The following is a 6945-nucleotide window of genomic DNA, read 5'->3' as shown; positions in this document are numbered from 1 at the left end:
TTTGGCTGGGTTTTTAGTTTTATAACCTTTGTGTCAAACCCTGACACCTTCACATATAAAAATGACCAGTAAACCCAGGTAAAAATGTATATTGACAATTAAAGGCACTTTTATTGCTATTTTATCAATGATTTCTAAAAACGAGCTTGATCATTAAATTCACATGGACATGAAAAGCATTTGGGCTTACTTATTTAATTCATGAGAGTGCCTTTTACGTATAAGCCAATTTTGGTACCATGTACACACACAAAACACATCTAAACACATACACATGCACACAAAGTTTCTATAGCTTTTATCTCAGAACTCTAGCTATGAGATCCTCTGAGGTTCCACATAAATGTATATACATTATGTTTTCGTTCCTCTTTCCGTGTCCGACAGTGGGCATTTCTGCATCTCAGCCAGGTTGCCTACATTGACAGAGATGTCTTTCAGTCTCCTAGACCTAAGGACAGAAATGTCTTCTAATCTCCCAGACTTTAGGGCGGAGGTGTCTTTTAACCTTTCAGACCTTAGAACCTGCCACAAGAGAAACTACTACCATCAGAGGTGTCTTTCAACCTCCCAGACCTTGGACTGTGCTTGTAATACCATCAACAGCAAAAAGAAACCAGAGACAAAGAGCATAACAGACTCGACATTTACATGCCACACACCAATATAGAGAAACACTCAACATAAGGATAAATTCAAGAGGTTCCAAAGAAACAAACTGCAGTTTCACCTAATAAGCCCTAAGAGTGTCCAATCAAAACAGTTAAGTTAGTTCCCACTCTCACAAATGGTCGGGAGCTTATCCAGCCCCAAACAAATGGAAATTACCTCAGAATTCCCCAAATTGACAGGGGCATCCCCCACTGTGCGGTACCTTTAAATGGCACTCACTCGCCCAGATGCAAAGGTCAAAATCCAGAGGTCCTTTCTTCAGAGGCAATCACCAACGAATGCACTGGAGGCCAGTAACAACAGAGCTGATGGGAGAGTCCATAGCTGCCGTCCAGCAATATGGTCAGGTAGCTGTTAAGGGGAGCTTTTGGTCTCTCCCTGCTCTGCAGCCACCAAACCACGAGCAGTGCCATCCTGGAAGAGCCCCCATAATTGTCAAAACCATGAGGGGGTTTCAGCCTAGGTCCAGTTGTAAGTCGTACAAAAATCCAATTATTGAGATGAGGATTGCCAAGGCAGAAAGGAATTTTTTAATATGACAGACATCTCGTTGGGAGAAAATGGAGAAGCTGCCTCAAGCCTGTCTCCCCAACTAACGGAGATCATGGGCTTTTAAAGGAGGGGCCACTTGGTTTGGGGCAGGTCATGGTGTAACTAACAAGAGGCTATGAGCCTTGGGAGCAGTTTGTAGGGGATGGTGAATCTTGGTCAGGAAGTCTGCCCAGGGGCCGTCAGAATCTCAGCTGTTTTGTCTTACAGAAAATCCACCACTTCAAACAACTCGAAAGGTGTGGTAGTCAGTTAAGGGAAAGGATTATAAAAAAACATATAGGGATCATTGAAATTAGTTCATGGAACCAGTTACATCAGCATCTTATTTCCTTATCTCCCTGGCTGGAAGGCTCCTAGAGCCGAGAATAAACATGGAGAAGACATATATCTACATCTATATCTGTATATAACACTGAGGGTGAAGATGGGCCTAATGTCTGGAGGAAAAACTACAACAGCACAGGTGAAAGCCTCTCTCACCCATACTCCTTGAAGGGTAGAGGGAACTAGACCAAGTTGCATACCTTGTCACAGAAGTGTCACAAGGTGATACCTTGCAATAATGCTGATCCGCCTAGATACAGCCATGCTGGGCATTTTCTTTCTTGGTGGTTAGAAAGGGGTAGAGGTTGTGGCAGCTAATGGACACTGCTTAATTTTCCCTTTAAGAAAGAACTTACCTTTCAGCTGTGAGCAGGGTGGTTAGCTGAGAGCCTTCAGCTGCAGCACCCGCGGGATCTGCTGCAGTATTTGAGCCAAGGCCATGGTCTTCTGAGGCAGCCTTTTTAGTCAATGACTGAGCACAGCAAAGGTACTCAACCCTGGCCATCTCAGTCCAGGGTGGGGCTTCTCTCATGGGCCATCTTTGCTCCACAGCTCTCTCTTGGATTGGCTGAGACTTTGTCAGAACCACATCACAGCCTGCCTAATTCTGCTTTTGTCCTTCTTTCCTTTCACAAGTGTCAGATATACATCAAGGTGTGAAGATTTTCCTGCCCAACCCTGCTTCCTCTCTTTATCTTTCACAGGTATTAACTAACCCCCAATAAACCTCTTTCCCTCCTAACTGCATCTCAGTATCTGCTTACTAGAGAACCAGAATTCATCCAGGGTTTTTGGTTGTTGTAGTTGCCTGTCCTTTGCGGAATTGAAGCACTAATCAATATAGTGAGTGCCTGGTGGCTTCTCAGGCAGCTATCCTACTAGTCTGCTTGACCATTGCCATGGAAACATCCATAGGCAAGGAAAAAAAAAAAAACAGTAGACAAACAGTGCTCATGGCAAAACCCCACATCCAGGCAGTGGGAGAGGCTCCCCAGCCAATTAGGCGGAAGGATTGGGGTCATGGCCAATTGCATTTGTCCTTGTGAGGGCTGGAGTTGAAGAGGGGATGGATAGACACTTAGGCTGCCCAGGCCTGGGATGTGAGGACAGGGGATGGAGGATGGAGAGGGGAATACTGGGAAATGGGAGTGTATGGCCCAGATTGTACTATTAGTATTCACTAAGGGACCCCAAAATCCTGGCAGCAAAATCTGCACTTAACCAGCACTTTCCAAGTAGAAACTGACCTGCCAAAGATTTCTGTATGTTCTGGCCTTCTGCCCCGCCCTACCTTCCACTCTTGCCTTATTGTGTCTTTGAACATTGCTCCAGAACAAAGATTCTGAAACTGGTCTGGGGTCCATAGAACTGCTGGAGCTTCAACAGGGTGATCTGGGATCCCTCCAAGGAAATTTTTTGGGCATTTATCCAGGAAAAGTGGCCATAGTTTTCCATCAGCTTCTCAAAGAGGACCGTAATGCTAAAGAGATTAGGAACTATTGGTCCAGGAAAACTGGGTCCATTTTTCTGGATTAATTAGGCAGAACTGACACATAGCAGGTACCCAAAAAATAATTATTACATGAATGAATAAATAGAAAGAAAAAATGACAATAGGTAGCAAAAATTAATTTAAGTGAGATAAGATATAAAACACTGAGCATGGTGCCTGACATGGTAAGCATTCATTAAAAATTGTTGTTATTAAATGAAAATTAAAAGCACAATGAGATGTCACCTTACCCTAGTTAGAATGGCATTTATTAAAAAGTCCAAACACAGACGCTGGCATGGATGCAGAGAGAAAGGAACACTTATACACTGTTGGTGGGACTGCAAATTAGTACAACCTCTATGGAAATTAGTATGGAGATTCCTCAAAGAACTAAAAATAGATCTACCATTGGATCCAACAATCCCACTACTGGGTATTTACCCAAAGGAAAAGAAGTCATTTTATCAAAAAGACAGCTGCACTCGAATGTTTATAGCAGCACAATTCACGATTGCAAAGATGTGGAATCAACCCAAGTGCCCATCAATTCATGAGTGGATTAAAAAAATGTGGTATATATATGCCAAGGACTACTTCTCAGCCATAAAAAATGAATTAATACTTTTTGTAACAATCTGGATGGAACTGGAAACCATTCTCCTAAGTGAAGTATCTCAGGAATGGAAAAACAAATACCACATGTACTCGCTACTATGTTGGATCTAACCAATGAGCATATATGTGCACAGAGGGAAGTAGAACTCAAAGGAAAGCAAATGAGGGGAGGGGAGAGGAATAAACCAACCTAATGAACACTATCTGGGTGATGGGTACACCTACAGACAGGACTCAAGCACTACAAGAACGATCCATGTAACCTAAAACATTTGTACGTCCTTAATACTTTGAAATAAATAAAAAAGAAAAAATGTTATTATCTGTCTTTGGTTGGCCTTGCTATAAATGAATACCTTAAACTAGGTAATTTATTTAATAAAAAGGTTTATTTGGCTCACAATTCTGTTGGCTGGAAGATTGGGCATGTGGTGAAAGCCTCAGCCTGCTTCCAGTCATGGTGGAATGTGAAGGGAAGATGGCATGTGCAGAGATCACATGACCAGACAGGAAGCAGGCTGGGCAGGTGCCAGGCTCTTTTTAACAACCAGCTCTCATGGGAACTAATAGAGGGAGAACTCACACACACCCCAACGGAGGACATTAATGCATTCATGAGTAATCCACCCCCATGACAAAAACACCTCCCATTAGGTCCCTTTACAACATTGGGGATCAAATTTCAACATGAGGTTTTGGGGACAAATATTCAAACCATAGCTTTCTTCCCCTCACCCCCAAATCTCATGTCCTTACATGGTAAAATATAATCATCCCTCCCCAAGAGTCCCCAAAAGTCTTAACTTTTCCCAGCGTCAACTCAAAAAGTTCAAACTCTCATCTGAAACTCGAGGCAAGTTCCTTCCAGCTATAAGCCTATAAGATCCAAAACAAGTTATTTAATTTCGAGATACAATGGTTGTATAGGCATTGGGTAAACATGTTCATTCCAAAAGGAAGAAATCAGCCAAAGGAAATGGATAAAAGGTTCCATGTGGCCGGGCGCGGTGGCTCACGCCTGTAATCCTAGCACTCTGGGAGGCCGAGGCGGGTGGATTGCTCAAGGTCAGGAGTTCGAGACCAGCCTGAGCGAGACCCCGTCTCTACTAAAAATAGAACGACATTATATGGACAACTAAAAATCTATATAGAAAAAAATTAGCCGGGCATAGTGGCGCATGCCTGTAGTCCCAGCTACTCGGGAGGCTGAGGCAGTAGGATCGCTTAAGCCGAGGAGTCTGAGGTTGCTGTGAGCTAAGCTGACGCCACGGCACTCACTCTAGCCTTGGCAACAAAGTGAGACTCTGTCTCAACAACAAAAAAAAAAAAGGTTCCATGCAAGTCTGAAACCCATCAGGGCAGACACTAAATCCTAAAGCTCCGGCCGGGCGCGGTGGCTCACGCCTGTAATCCTAGCACTCTGGGAGGCTGAGGCGGGTGGATCGCTCGAGGTCAGGAGTTCGAGACCAGCTTGAGCAAGAGCGAGACCCCGTCTCTACTAAAAATAGAAAGAAATTATATGGACAACTAAAAATATATATAGAAAAAATTAGCCGGGCATGGTGGCACATGCCTGTAGTCCCAGCTACTCGGGAGGCTGAGGCAGTAGGATCGCTTAAGCCGAGGAGTTTGAGGTTGCTATGAGCTAAGCTGACTCCACGGCACTCACTCTAGCCTGTGCAACAAAGTGAGACTCTGTCTCCACAAAAAAAAAAAAAAAAAAAAAAAATCCTAAAGCTCCAAAATAATCTCCACTGATGCCATCCTGGGCACACTAGTGCAAGGAGTGGGTTCCCAAAGCCCTGGGCAGCCCTGTCCCCATGGCTTTGCTGGATACAGCCCACTTGGCTGCTCTCACTGGTTGGAGTCCAATGCCTGCAGATTTTCCGGGCTGAGGGCACATGCTGCTGGTGGCTCTATAACTCTGGAGTCTCAAGAGTGGCAGCCCTGCTCCCGCAGCTCCATTGGGCAGTGCCCTAGTAGAGGCCCTCTCTGGTGACTCCAACCTTGCAGCAGGCTACTGCCTGGGAACCTGGGCTTTCCGATACACCCTCTGACATCTAGGTGGAAACCACCAAGCCTCCACCACTCTTGCTTTCTGGGTGCCTGCAGACTTAGCACCATGTGGAATCTGCCCAGGCTCACAGCTTACACCCTCCAGAGGGGAAGCTCAAGCAGTACAAGCAGTACCTGGGGTCATTTGCTGGAGTAGCCGGGATGTAGGGAGCAGCATCCTGAGGTACCAGAGGGCAGTGGTGCCATAAGCCTGGCCCCCAAAACCATTCTGTCCTCCTAAGGCCTCTGGGCCTGTGATAAGACAAGTGGCCTTGAATATTTCTGAAATGCCTTTGGGGCCTTTTTCCTATTGTCTTAACTATTAGCACCTAGATCCCTTTTACCCATAATAATCTCTCTAGCAAATAGTTGCTCTGCAGCACCCTTGGATTCCTCACCTTCTCTACCACATGGCCAGGCTGTGAATTTTCCAAACTTTTATGCTCTGCTTTCCTTTTACTAACAAATTCCACCTTTTTGCTGCTGTATCTGATGGTAAACTGTTAAAAGCAACCAAGCCACTTCTTGAATGCTTTGCTGCTTAGAAATTTCTTCCACCAGTTACCCTCGGTCTTCACTCTTAAGTTCAGCCTTCCCCAAAGCCCTAGGGCATGGACATAATGCAGCCAAGTTCTTTGCTATGGCGTAACAAAGGTGACCTTTGCTCTACTCCCCAATAAGTTCCTCGTTTCAATCTGAGACCTCTTCAGCATGGCCTTTACTGTCTATATTTCTATCCGCATTTTGGTCACAACCACTGAACCAATCTCTAAGAAGTTCCAAACTTTTCCTTGTCTTGCTGTCTTCTTCTGAGCCCTACAAACTCTTCCAACCTCTGACCATTACCCAGTTCCAAACCTGCTTCCACATTCTCAGGAATCTTTATAGTAACACCCCACTCCTCAGTACCAATTTTCTGTCTTAGTCTGTTTGATGTTGCTACAAAGGAATACCTAAGACTGGGTAATATATAAAGAAAAGAGGTTTATTTGGCTCACAGTTTTGCTCGCTGGAAGATTGGGCATGTGGTGAAAGCCTCAGGCTGCTTCCCCTCATGGCAGAATGTGACAGGAAGCTGGCATGTGCAGAAGCAAGAGGGCGAGCTGCCAGGCTCTTTTTAACAATCAGCTCTCATAGGAACTAATAGAGTGAGAATTGACTCCCCACCCCAGGGAGAGCATTAATCTATTCATGAGGGACACACACCCCTGACCCAACACCTTCCATTAGGC

The sequence above is a fragment of the Eulemur rufifrons genome, chromosome 30, assembly GCF_041146395.1.
Source record: "Eulemur rufifrons isolate Redbay chromosome 30, OSU_ERuf_1, whole genome shotgun sequence".
In the NCBI taxonomy this organism is placed as follows: domain Eukaryota; kingdom Metazoa; phylum Chordata; class Mammalia; order Primates; family Lemuridae; genus Eulemur; species Eulemur rufifrons.
The sequence above is the reverse complement of the archived record's forward strand: the minus strand, read 5'-3'. Positions refer to the sequence as shown.